The sequence below is a fragment of the Crotalus tigris genome, unplaced genomic scaffold (assembly GCF_016545835.1).
Source record: "Crotalus tigris isolate CLP2741 ecotype Arizona unplaced genomic scaffold, ASM1654583v1 scf7180000024337.5909745, whole genome shotgun sequence".
Lineage (NCBI taxonomy): Eukaryota > Metazoa > Chordata > Lepidosauria > Squamata > Viperidae > Crotalus > Crotalus tigris.
This window is the reverse complement of record NW_024100507.1, coordinates 3,584,599-3,596,925: the sequence shown is the minus strand read 5'-3', so window position 1 is coordinate 3,596,925 and position 12,327 is coordinate 3,584,599. Positions and strand designations below refer to the sequence as shown.

The 12,327-nt window shown below is 39.5% G+C and overlaps 1 long non-coding RNA gene across 1 annotated transcript; it reads left to right on the top strand.

Annotated features, from left to right (window-relative positions):
* The first annotated feature begins 8,791 nt into the window (after positions 1-8,791).
* On the top strand, positions 8,792-11,545 carry LOC120299977. The gene is made up of 3 exons (XR_005554515.1): positions 8,792-8,926; positions 9,741-9,962; positions 11,282-11,545. It is a non-coding gene; the product is annotated as an uncharacterized LOC120299977 (long non-coding RNA).
* Positions 11,546-12,327: the final 782 nt, after the last annotated feature.

Here is a 12,327-nt window from a genome sequence, read left to right as displayed (position 1 = left end):
AGAGTTGCAAAAGAAACAAGGAATTTCACAGAGTTTTCACATGAACATCTTGCTTCCACTGTGCCTAAACATGCAAAGTTCTTTCTCCACTTTCCATGCCTGAAATGCTTCACTAGTAAATTACAATGTGTTCCTCTGGACCAGCCTTCCCTATGTGTGTTGGAACTGTAGCTCCCTAGAGTTCATAGTCATCCCTGAGCCAATTGTTAATCTCATTTGGAATCAGCTGGAACGATGGCAGTGGTTAAAAAGAGTTTTTGAAAATCCATTGGACCAGTAGAAAAGAAAGAGAGGATAACCATTCCCATCTCCAAGTTTTAGCATGGATCTCTATTCTTTCATCTGTAGGCCAAGTCTTGTAAAAAGAAACCCTTCAGGATTAGTCTAGAATCAAGAACTAAAAAGGATTATCCAAGGAAAAGAATGTGCTGTTTGCATGTCTCTTCCAAGAAAAGGGGATCTTGATGAGGATTACTAACCATGGATTAGGAAATAAATGTATTCCTCTTTTGGCTGTTTACTTTTTGTACTTTAAAACGTTGAGAGCGAAAGATGCACCTCATCCCCTTGCATGGGGAAGGATCTCTGCTGAAGCACAATTCCTACAATCCAAAGAGCATTCCTAGCCATAAACTCTCCGTCATAGGGGCAGATACCGCTTCAAACTCAGGAAGATTTCACGCACTCTGAAACCCCGGTTGGTTTCTTTTCCCTTTCTGACCTTTGATATTCACCTAACAAGTACAAGTGCACTGCAGCCATTTGGCACACATAAAGCAATGAACTTGCTGAAACAGGCTAACTAGTATGTGTCTGTGTGTATTATACCTTGATAAGACACTGTTTGGAAACAGGTTGGTCACGTGTCAACCATTGACACTCGATAAAAGAAGCATAGGTCCAAACTGCATGTGTCCTCTTTGCCTTGCAGACCTCAAGGGCCAGGTAATAACAAGGGCAACAATACCCTCAATCAACAAATAAGAGTAGCACCCTTCCATAAGCCGGGATCTCCAGAAGCAGCTGAAAAATGCAGGACAGTACCTTAAAAGAAATAATAATGTTGAGCTGGCATTTTGGTGCCTTCTAGGCTCCCAGCAAGAAGTGCTGGGAAGTGTATCAAATGCTCAGAGGCCTTTTGGATTCTCTTTTATCTGCCTTTCACCCTCTGCCAGTGCATGCCTCTGACTCACTTGGGATGGCTCTGGACTGTCTCTTTTTCAGTCCAGTAGTCATAGCTCCCAGGGCTTCATTTACTAGACTCATCTGCCAGGAGTTTTAAGCTACACCGTGGCTGATAGGCTGCTGTTTTAGAGCACAGCCAAACAACTGCTGACCTTTTGCTGTTCTATACTGTTCACCGGCATTCACTCACAATACTTCCCACTGCAGACATTTTGACAACTTTTCCCTAATGGACTCTAAGATGGGTTGCATGTACACAACTTCAGATTACTTCACCCTGATCTAATTTCTCATTACTTAATGGCTAATCACTGACAGTGAACAAACTAACACCAAGCAGAAGTTTTACACTTTTAGGGGGAGAATGAATGAGCAGGGATCAGGGTTCGTCATCCATCCTTTGTGATGGAAAAGTTTACTCTCTCCTGATATCTGCTCCTTTTTTCTCACTTGCCAAAGATCTCCATTCTGTATTATTTTTATGGGGAACATTTAGTATGAGGAGACCCATATTTTCTTACTCCCAGTACTCCAAGCCCAAGTTTTGATATTATCCCTTGGTTCTCTTGTTCCTAAATCACAGTGGACAACTCACCTGAGCCTCTGGATTGCCCACGGCTCCAAACATCCTATTGGCATCTACCAGAGCTCTCCAAGATTGTGCCACTAAATATCAAGGGTACACCTTTGCATCCTGAAAATGGAGTTTTGTGCTGGGATGGAGGGGAGAAAATAAAAAATAATAATGCGTTAAGCCTTAGAAAGAGTTATATATCAATGGAATGGAAGGGGAAAGGACAGGAAAGGAAAGGAAAGGAAAGGAAAGGAAAGGGGAAAGGCATATCCAAGTGAAAATCAACGATCCATTTCTTGCAACCCTCAGCCAAATCCCAGGTTAAAACAAAAAAAATCAGAAACTATTGTCTCTATCTCACAAAAAGTTGTATTGTCTATATCCTGGATAAACATAACCAGCAAATGATTATTTTGTCTGCTGCAGTATTTTTTTTAAATGAATGAATTATATATGAAGGGACAAATACCACTCCCCGTCCCCATTGCCTTATAATTCAGAACTTCATTGGAAGGAAAGATACATTTTCCTTACAGATTATTAAGAGCCTGGAAACAACTGTGTTTTGCTTCAGCAAGGTCCTTGGTGCGCCAGAGATGGCACCAAAAGTTGCTTTCCTGAGAGCTGATACCATTTATGGGGTTCAGTGTCGACACGAAACAACTAGGGAGCATTGAGAGAGATGGAGGGAGCTGGTGCTACCCAGATTGACTGCTCCTCACTATCCAATTTCCAGGAAAGTTATGGGTACCTTTGAATGTTATTGAGGGGCTAATGGGGCTGGAAAGAAGCTGAAATTCAATGCCGATGAGATGGAGTTGTGTTGGTAAATAGTATTCCTGGATTCTCTGCTCACAGTAAATTTCCAGATGGCCACTGTGGCGAACAGCCCTTTGGGACAACTTCTGCCAATGTTCCAGCTGCTGAACTGGAATTGGGACTGCTGCTGAATTGGACTAGAAGACCTCCAAAGTCCCTCCCCACTCTGCTATTCTGAAAATGTTGCGTGAAGAGCCAGGAAATCCCATAAATCCATAATGTACTTTATTTGTATGCATAGGGGTGCATAATGAGATACAATGTGACCCCAGCAGCTCCCTTTGGTTATTTTGGTTTCAGGTAGAGCATCTGGTGGGAATCTAGCTTTTGCCCAGCCTGCTTTTATGATATTCTTTGCCCTTTCATGCAACTTATAGTTTGTAATTCTTACACTGAAAGTACATACTATTTTTTTTTAAAAAAATGTGTTTTGTTGAGTTGTTGTTGCATGTAAGAATAAATGTAAATTTCTCTTCCTCCCAATTCTCTTGAGCAGTGTCCTTAGTAGGATAAGAGGAACATTATCAAAGAAGGAGAACCCTGTTGTTGCTTTCTTGGGCCTTTGGCAAACTGTTGCCCAGCCAATCTCTCTCCAAACCTAGTGCTGCAACTTGAGGAATTGAGATCTAAGTATCAGCCTGTGCATTGCATTCTACAATTTTTCTTTCTGCTGCTTCCTGTTTGGCTCCCGATTCATGTTTAGGGCTGAGTTTACACAGCACAGAAATCCACCATATGATTTGCTTGATTTTCATTTGCTTGTGTTTTCAAATCATGGGTTTATGGCTTAATGTGTTGTGTGACCGCAGCAAGGTTTAGCATGATCTGTGACCTCAGTCAGTCAGTCAGTGTTTTTAAAACCTTACATGAAACAATCCCATTCTATGAAAAACTCTCCTTATCTTTTAGTGAGTTCAGCTCTACATTAATTAATCCAGGCAATCTGAATAAATTAAATAGTTTTCTATGTAAGAAGAACATGATCTAACCCTATGCTTAACCAGCTGTCAGATCTCTTTAAGATGGAGCACACCGCTCAGCATGATCTAACTCCATTTCTCTAGACTCCTTAACAAGGAAGCATGCTACATTTTCTGAATTAAAAATTGGCAGCTTCCCTCTCTTCATCATTAGAAAGGACCTGGCAGAGAGGCATCCAGAGCACTCACTCAGGGAGAGATGCAACAGATAGACTCTTTGACAGCAGATAATTCTGACCTGACTCTTGAGTTACAAGAAATTACAGCAATACAGAAATGTAGAAGCAAACAGGCAAATAAGCAAATGGTCTCCGTATTGTGATTGACGGTGGGACCGAGAAGAGAGAATAAAGGCAAAACATCTGGTTCTGTTTTCCCTTGTAAAATTGTCTCCTGCACTGACCAAGCAGGGTCTTCTCTGTAATGACTAAATGCAGAAGACTCAGACACACACATGGTTGTTATCGAGCAATATTGTGCAAAATTAAATTGGCTACTTTAGGGTAAAAAACAGAGCCAGAGAGCAGACATTCCAAACATGTGCACTCCTTTTGGTGAGATCTGGAAGCCATCACGGTCCAAGGATGGCTACTTCAAACTATCTACAAATAGTAAAAAAAAAAAAAAAAAGGTTGCTCAATCACATGAATACACAGGGCTGTCTTTAATAAAGTTATCAAGAGCATAAAAGTAAAGGGGACGGGCACAGGCTGAAACTAATAAGCTGTTTGGTAAGCTTGAGATAGTTCATATGTGCAAAACATTCCTCAAAAGGCAACCTGAAAAGACAAAACACCATACTAAATTTACTAACTGTAGCAAGATGTGGAGGAAACTTTCCCCTTGGCTAGGCTTAAGTGGCTCAACTAGAGGCTGCATTCAGGATGTGAGCATCTCAGATATGAACAGAATATTATGACTATCTTCTTTCAGAAGCTGTCAGTCTCCCTTGCTATATATGACCAGCAAAAGCATTTTTTCCACACCCTGGAGATACAGGTATCTTAAAATTGGTACTTCCAAGTTACCAAAACATAACGGAGTGCATCCAGTTAAGAACAAGAACACATTAACTCATCAAATTTGCAGATGACACTAAGCTGGCAGGAATAGCCAACACCCTAGATGATAGGCTCAAGATCCTGATAGATCTCGACAGACTTGAACAGTGCGCCCTTTCTAACAAAATGAAATTCAACGTAGAGAAAAGTAGTTTTACACTTAAGCAAGAAAACCCAAAATTACATGTACAAATTAATAGTTACTCAATAGCAGTAACTGTGAGAGGGATCTCGAAGTCCTAGTGGACAATCAATTAAATATGAGCCAGCAGTGTGTGGTAGCAGCCAAAAAAGCCAATGCAATCCTAAATTGCATTAACAGAGGGACTGAATCAAGATCACTTGAGGTACTACAGTAATACCCCTCTATAAAGCCTTAGTAAGGTCACACCTAGAATACTGCATCCAGTTTTGGTCACCACACAATGAAAAAGATATTGAAATTCTAGAAAGGATGCAGAGAAGAGCAACAAAGATGATTAGGGACCTGGAAGGTAAAACATATGAAGAACGGTTATAAGAATTGGGCATGGCTAGTCTAGTGAAGAGAACGACCAGGGGAGACATGATAGCAGTGTTCCAATATTTGAGGGACTGTCATAGAGAAGAGGGGAACAACCTATTTTCCAAAGCATCTGAAGGTCAGATAAAGAACAATGGATGGAAACTGATCAATGAGAGATTTAATCTAGAAATAAGGAAAAAAATTTCTGACAAGAACAAAGAACCAATGGAACAGCTTGTCTTCAGAGGTTGTGGGTGCTTCATCACTAGAGGCTTTCAAGACAAAACTCGAGAGCCACTTGTCAGAAATGGTATAGGGTCTCCTCCTTTAGCAGGGGGTTGGACTAGATGACCTACAAGGTCCCTTCCAGCTCTGTTATTCTATTCTATTTGCATGCCTTCAGCCTTTTTGCATGCCTTTTCAGCCTTAATAGGATTTAAGTGTCTTAATTATGCTTGGATTCATAGCCCGAAGGAACGGTCTTGAGGTGGGCCAATTTCACTCAGGTAAAGGTATTATCCTGCTTCAAGGTGAGCTGTACTGAACTTCAGGTAATTTCATAAACATGTCTAAGCAATTTTCTTGGCAATGATATGGAGATGGGTTGCCACTTTTTTCTGCCTGGATTTTATTTGACTTCCCAACCCAGCCTACACTCCTGGGAGCTCCTAGCAGTACTTTTATCTACCAATACATGGCATAATAGAGGCTTTGTCTTTTGTTGGAAACATGGGTTCAATTTGTTGGCCACAGACATGGGGCTTTTATAATAGAACGCTGAAATACAGGGTCATCCTCTATGTATCACCGCAGTTGAGCTCAAAGTTTCTGTGATTAAGCAAAACATTTATTAAGTGAATTTTGCCCCATTTTATGACCTTTCCTGGCATAGTTGTTAAGTGAATCATTGCAATTCTTAAGTTAGTAACACAGCTGTTGAATGAATCTGGCTTCCTCCTTGTCAGAAGGTTGCAAAAGGTGATCACGTGACCCTGGGACACTGCAGCCATCATAAATATGAGTCAGTTGCCAAACTGACTGAATTTTGATCACCTGACCATAAGGATGCTAGAATGGTGGTAAGTGTGAAAAACAGACATAAGTTACTTTTTTCAGTGCTGTTGTAACTTTGAACAGTCTTTAAATGAACTACCTGTATAAGCTTGTATATATAAGTCACAAAGTCTTTGACTGACACCTGCCATTAGATAACTCTCAAGAACAAAAAAAATTTTTTACATGAACTTCTAAGGTGGATCATTGCTCAAAAGTCCCATATTCACTATATTTACTCAAGATGCTTGCTGAACCATGATTTAGGAAACACATACACAACAGGCTAAATTAAACCATGGCTGATCAACTACTTTCTGGTAGCCACAAAAAGGAAATACTTTTTTAACGGAACATGTGGCATGAACCCCCCTCTATTTCCTAGGGATGAAAACATTCAAAAGAGCAATATAGCCATTCAAAGAGCTAGTCATATAATCTATTAAGCAAAGCTTCCTGGTTGATGAAACTGTGCAAGCCACCATCTTCAGAGGGCCCCCATGTGGCCCTTTTACCACAATCCCAGGTTTAATTGAGACTTTGTGTCTCATCTGAACTGGGACCAGCTGTTGGTTGCAGTTTGCAGGAAATGGAACTTGAAACCAAAATTGTACACTCCTGTTAACTATTAAAGTGGCCCAGCGGAGTGTATAAATCAGTCTGAATTACCTCTGCTGATGGCAAAAGCTTTTTGAGGGATTCTGCTTAACGGAAGTGGACCTCTCTCTTTCTGAAAGGGATACAAACACCTCTTCACACAGATGCCAAGTTGAGTAGAAACAGCATTGCGAAGGCTAAGAGTAGCCAGGATTTCATCTAATAAAAAAAACACAAGCCTGTAATATTAAATCCCTGATTGTTTTTTAATTGCATACATTACAGAAATACTACATTAGTAGAATTGTGGGCACTTAAAACAGCTTTGATTTTTCCTAAGCATATATTGTTATTTTATGGTTGCTTTATGTATGTAATGAGAAACAGAACAAGGAAATACAAAATGTAAATCTTTAAATGAACACGAACACCAAAGAGATGCCATATAACTTTCTGAACAAATAGGAGGAACAGAATCTCTGAGAGTTAAGAGTTGTGGGTTTAATTTTGTATCTCCCAGACTTAAGAGCTGTGGAATGTGATATGTTGAGGTAGCTCAAGAAAAGTGATGCTGATTTGTTTTTTTTCCCTTATGGTGTATATTTTGATATCTATATTCGCATCAGTTTTCCTTAGGACAACAAAGAGGCAGATTATTTGTCTTCATCATTTATTTGTCTTTTCAAGCTTAGGTTTTTCTTTACAAAGGATGTTAATGTACATCCCTTCTCCACCTAGAGAAGAAGTCTTTGAACCGCCAATGCTCTAGTGATATCTCTTCCTGTCTTTCTGATATCTCAGAAGCTTCCATTCTATTGTACTGCCGCCTTTTTAAAAAAAAATCACACTTGATTATATAGAGTATATTTTTATATAAAGTCTCAATAGTTCCACTAGTTTTGAGGTTCCCAGGAAGAAATAATTTATTGCAGATGTGGATGGAGAGAGAGAGAGAGAGAGAGAGAGAGAGAGAGAGAGAGAGAGAGAAATAGAAATAGATAGATAGATAGATAACATCCCATTATTGTGGATGTAATTGTATTGTGTTTAATTTTTTTAATAAAACAAAATATTCCAGTTGTAGAGTTTATTTTTATTAGTTTGTTGATTAGTCAAAACCTATAATAAAAATCAATTCCTTCATATTTCCCTAGATATGTTGAAACCTCTAAGTAGCTCCAGCATTTCCTACTTTAAAGGATAGCAGTTGACTCAGAGGTTCTTCCAGGCAGAGAGGTATGCTGCCAATGCTGAGAATTTGTATGAAAGAAATTTAGCATTTTGCTAGACTTGTTTTTAAAGTGAAGGAGATATGATGGAGTACACACTTGTCAGTTTTTCTGGCTTTCCATTAGTAGCTGGACTGGAGTCAAGGTACTGGTTCTCATTGTTTTAATGTTCTTCACAGCTCTGCTTTTGCATTCCTAGAGAAATTATTTCTTTTTATTCTTAATCATACACAGGGAAAGAACCAAGGATAGCTAAGAGCTGTGTTCACACAACACATATAACCAAGTCAATTAAAGGCCTAGCAACTAAATTTCTGTAATAGGCAAAACTGAGCAACATTTAACTTAGGTTACTTTTTTGGCATCTTCGCGCAGTGTACAAATCCAACCCATTTGGTTGTGCAAGGCAAACTTGGAATGTGGCTCAATTCAGTAACCTAGTTAAGCATGTTATGCAATGCAATCAAAGTGCACATTTGTTTGAGGTAAAGTTAACACTTATTTTGGCCCTCATTTTAATGAAATTAGTGTGAAAATGGCTGATTTGGCAGTACATATCAGCAGTGTAACCTGGAGGGGTTTTTAAGGCTGCCAAAATGGGATGAGAGTGTGATGTGACCACAGATTGCAGACTGGCCAAGATTTGCTTTTCTTTTTCCTTGCAGATCAGCTCACAACTCAACTGTTTCGTCCTCAATAAAACAGCTTGAAAAGGCGATTCAGGCGGCAATCCAAAATACATCAAAGCAAGGAGAGGGGCTAACTTTTTAGCAGACATAAAGGGCGTTATAATACCTTTAGCTTCCAGTGCAAATCTACCCACCAGTTTATTTCGCGTATGGCAAAAATGTTAAAAAGCAGATCACAGTTACATTCTCAAATGAGCAAATATGAAACTACTTACTCTAGTTACAACTTCAAAGGTAAACTCTTTATGTAGTAGATATATGATGGAATTGCATACTGAAAGTCCCTGATAGGCACTCCAAGGCTCTATTCCAGAGGTCCCCAAACCCCGGTCCGTGGACCAGTACCAGTCCGTGGCATGACAGCAACCGATCCGCACAAACAAGCAAAACCCCATTCATGGGATGCAGGCAGCAAACAAAACTCTCTTTACGCACTCTCCAATCCAAAGAAAAACCTTTCTCCATGGAACTGGTCCCTGGTGCCCAAAAGGGTGGGGACCATTACTCTATTCCAAAGCTACATTCTAGTAAAAGGGGACTAGTGTTAAGTGCTGCATTAAGTTAGGAAGCGTAGCCATACTCCTGCACAGGGTCAAAAAAACCCCACTTTACCAAGTTAAGAAAAAAATAGAATCTATCCCTTTAATTCCTTGCTTGTTCCCATTCCATTTAGAATCACCCCTTTAACTCTTTGCCAGTATAACATTTCCACTATGCTTTTTTCTAAAACGTTATTCTAACTCTTGGAATTTTTTTTGTTTTACTTAACATCTATAGATAGTAATTTATAAACAAGCATTTTATATGATTTTTTTTTCATGATTCCTGGTTTCCCAAGACAAACTCTAGAACAACTTCTGCAAGTTGTTGGTAAACACAGTATTAAATAACTGTGTGTGTGTGTGTGTAATGTTGCCAGATGCTAAAATAAATAACATTTAAAAATTAAAGAAAATCAGCATTATTAGTTATGGATGGAATGGAGCAATCATTTCAAGATTTCTTTCTAGGAGTTCATGATTTTTTTTTTTTTTTTTTTTTTTTTTAGAACAACAGGAATGCACAGCTTAATGAATCAGAGAACGGAAGATCTTAAACCTCCTCAGGATAGGAAAGATTTATTAGGATTCAGGAGACCCTGTTGGAATTGTGGATCTAAGGAAACATTCACAGCTGGGACTTTGTTCTCCCTCACACGGTTGTGGAAAGCCAGGCTGAATTTGGGAGAGGATATTAGGCCCATCCTCAGCAGGATGACTTGGATATGCCGGTTAGTATTAAAAAGCAATTTAAAAAGCATAATGCACAGAAAGCACCTAATTTTACAGCCAGCTGGGTGTTAAATTAATTGTGCATATATAGAAAGCAGCAGAAGATGAGAGAATGAGAGAGTCGGCCTTTGAAGGTATGTGCCGGGTGGGGGGGGGAAGCCCCTTTGTTTCTCTGCTCTGAGGTGACTTTAGTCACCCTCATAAAAGATGCTTTGGTCAGCAGTGAAATGATATAGCAAAAGATTAAAGTAATGCCTTTCTGGCTGACTTGATGTGGAGTGTTGGTTATGAAATCATATTCAAGGGCTGGGCATTTAAAAAGCCCATGGTTGCAAGAGTGTGTGAAGAATAGGATATACAGAAAGACACCATCCCAGGGACAATTTTTATATGCTCATTCCATTAAGATTTGATCCTGTCACCCTGAGCAGAAATGGTTTGCAAAGAACTTAACTTGATAGCTACACATCTCCAAACAGGTTGTGAGGCATTCAAGATCCACATATTCTACCTGACATTCATGGACTCCTACATATTTCTATGTTCATAATCTATTACAGGGGTCTCCAAACCTGATGACTTCAAGACTTGTGGACTTCAACTCCCAGAATTCTTCAGCCAGCCACAAATTCTGGGAGTTGAAGTCCACAAGTCTTAAAGTTGCCAAGTTTGGAGAGCCCTGATCTATTACATGCACTCATTTACCTATTCCCAATAGTTTTGTTGTCCCAGCTTCCCAAGTCAAGAGTCCCTGAATTTGGAATTCTACATCTAACTATTACTACCAAGTACAGGTGGTCCTTTACTTATAACCATTTGTTTAGTGACCGTTCAAAATTACAACAGCACCGAAAGAAGTGATTTATGTCTATTTTTCACACAACCATTGCAGAATCCCACTTGTCACATGATCAAAATTCGGACACTTGGCAACTGCCATATATTTATAATGGTTGCAGTGTCCTGGAGTCATATTATTTACCTTTTGTGACCTTATGACAAGCAAAGCCAGATTCACATTACATCTGTGTCAAGAAAGGTTATGAAATGAGACAAAACTCATTTAACAACTCTTCTTTAGCAATGTAAATTTTGGGCTCAGTTGTAATTGTGAGTCGAGGATGACTTGTGGCCTAGTGGTTAAACCTTGGGCCCAAGTAACTAAGATGTAAGATCCTTTTCAGCCCTTTGGGTTCAAACAGGATTCCTGTTAGGATGATCAAATGAACACCATGTAATAGCCTGATGAGGATTATTATTATTTTATCATAGATTAAAGTTTTGTGTGATTTCCGTTCACATTTTGTTTGCCTTCCAGAGTTACTGTGACAAGAAGAACAGCCATATAAATAGCAATGAATAAATAATATTCTGATCAGAATCAAATCAGCTTTTTTCTTAAAAAAAAAGAAAAAGGAATGAGCAGGAAGTGCAAATGATTGCCGCAACTGCTGTTCTTCCCCTGTGGAGATTTAGCCATTACACTGAAAGCTGCTTCTCTGATGAATTTTATCCCTCTTTGTAACACTTTTCTGTCTTTCTATCCAATTATCCCTTCTTCTCATCTTAGCTCTATCTTGCCTTTCCCCTTCCCTTTTCACCTACATTCTTCTCTCACTCCGTCTCCATCCTGCTTTTTTCTCTTCTTCTTTTCCATGGGAAGGAGTGAGGAAATCAAATTGTTTTAATGGAGGAGCTGATTCAATAAACAATTAAATTTAACCCATGACTCTGGTGTTTTGGCTCTGGTGCTGCCGTTTTTGCACAGTGCTGCAGATCAAAGGGGAGCAGACTGTGTTCCATTTTTTAAAAATTTAGAACTGAGAGTTAAATGCAGTTTGAGTGGAATTTGTTTTGGAAAGAGGGGGTCAACCTATTCTCCAAAGAACCTGGAAGAAGAACAACAAGCAATGGGTGGAAACTAATCAAGGAGAGATCCAATCTAAAACTGAGGAGAAATTTCCTGATAATTAGCACAATTAACTAGTGGAACTGCTTGCCTTCAGAGCTTATGAGCGCTTCATCACTGGAGGTTTTAAAGAAGAGATTGGACAACCATTTCTCCAGAATGGTAGAAGGTCTCCTGCTTAAGAAGGGGGTAGACTAGAAGACCTCCAAGACCTCCTTCCATCTTTGTTATTCTGAAATCTAGCCTGGGTGGTGGGTGGAACAGAGAGCCTATCTGATCAATATTCTAGGGGAGTTAAATTGCTGGATTGTATAGCAATTGATTTTTCCTCAATAGAAGTCAACAGTTAGGGCAGCCTTTTCTCATGATGATTCCTGGGCTTTGTGGCTGCAGTCCTACTTTTGGGGAAGAAGGACATGTCAGATGGTTGGGAATAAGTGACATCACCTTGTTGC